We start from the raw sequence: 2,040 nt of genomic DNA on the forward strand, positions 1-2,040 counted from the left end.
TTCTGGCCCGTCGGTTCTGGCTCGGCGGACCGTCCGTTCTGGACTTCTGGTCCGTCCGTTCCAGACCCTTCCGTCTTAGTTTTTCCGTCGTTTTCTTCCGTGCAATTGTCCTTCCCTGCGTGTGTGACCCTGTAGGCTCATTCGATATAACAGTATAATCCGAAATCTCTATTCCGGATATACAAGTCATAGGCGGTCTCTAGCAAGACACTATGACTACCTATCTCGAATAGAGTTTGTTCGTGATCTTACGAACGCCAGAGATGATTCCGGTTGCAAATCTTTTTGTATCACGATATCATATGTCGAACATAAGGTATGGACAAGCCACCTTATCTGATTCGACTGCTTTCTCGCTCACTGAGTTCGACTGTCTTAAATAGACGACGTTCGTCTATAGTGCGACCACACATTTCTACAGTCTCGCTCACACGAGGGGCCCAGCGATATCTCTCTCTTTTATGAGAGGTACAAATCCATTCTTGACTATCTACAATCCAGTACATGATTCGTGTAATACCCCGATTCCCGTACGAATTATTTAAATTAATTTCGAGAATAAAAGGAAGGTAAAATAAGACTAAAAACATAGAGAATATTTCAACGAAGATCTAGAAGAAAACAACACTCGATTTGACTAGGAAACGAGAAAGTTATGAACAAAAGAAAACTGAGTAGAACCTGGAAATTCGGAATTCACGGTTTATTCGAGGTACAGACGTTTCGAGTTGTGCCTCCTCGTGTAAACGTGAGTTTTCAATAATCTATTGGTTGGACATGAAAGAGGACGTTCCAAGGAAGGTGTAGAAACAAACGGGGCTCAATTCGGATAAGAAACGAGTGAGAACGGAGCAATCGAAGGCAGTCGGGACGGACCAGAAAACGGCAATAAATCCGGCCAAAACCATATCTGAGCCGAAACAGAGGTGAGTGGCTTGAGTTGTTTCTGTGTAAGCTCGTTTTCATCGATGTTACTATGTTATCTCGATGATTTGCTGCTTATATTCGTTAGAGGAGATTTCAATGAAGATTTAGCAACAAACCACGCATGATTTGGTTGAAAAATGAGTGAGATATGATTGAATGAAGACTGAAGAAAAACAGGAATTTGCAGAACGTGAATCTGCCTTGTCAAATTACGAATCCTTTTTCACCGTGTTACTGAAGCATTTCACTTGTTGCTTGAGTTAGATAGAGGACATTTCAATGAACATTTAGCAACAAACGACACGTAATTTGGTGGAGAAATGAGTGAGATATGGCCAAACGAAGTCGGACCAGAAAACTGTTTCGCGAGAGAGAACAGAGCTGGAACGGACGGTCTGTTTTGGCAGACCCGACGGTCTGGCTGACCAAGACCTCAAAAATTGTCCTGAGAGGCCCCGGGACAGCATGGGACCCCTGGACCGACCGGTCCACACCCTGGACCGATCGTTCTAGAGTACGGAACCCTTTTTCGGATGATTTTCGAATCTCGTGTGCGTGAGATGTGCGATACAACGATTCGAGTGACTCATTGCGTGATTATACAGGGTAGTTTGCATGGCGTTAAGCGGTAGATCGGTAAGGGACCGGATACCGGGATATGTGGGATTGTACTGGGGGGTATATACATGATGTGTGATTGTACTGGGGGATATATACATGATGTGTGCCATGTGTGTAGCTTGCTCGTGCGTACGAGTCAAGCATGATTGTGTTTGTGGATGGTTGTGGACGCAACCATCACCGTCATGGACTTGACGGACGTTTGAGACGCGATTAGTCGTGTGCGACACGACGGCCAACGACATGGACTTGACGGGCGTGTGTCACGCTCCTAGTCATGGACTTGACTAGGGTATATGGCTGGTGTTGGTTTAGTGCTCTATGATGTACTGTTCATGAGCTTTATTTAGATACATTCGATGTATTGATACTTTCTATGGTTTTATGAGAGTATTTGATTCATTACATGTTCTTGCATACTAGATCTGTTATGAAATCCATGTATCATTATGAATGATACTAAACTCCCTAGTCTTGTGTCCTTATGGGAAT

This window comes from Tarenaya hassleriana, unplaced genomic scaffold (assembly GCF_000463585.1).
Source record: "Tarenaya hassleriana unplaced genomic scaffold, ASM46358v1 Cleome63, whole genome shotgun sequence".
Lineage (NCBI taxonomy): Eukaryota > Viridiplantae > Streptophyta > Magnoliopsida > Brassicales > Cleomaceae > Tarenaya > Tarenaya hassleriana.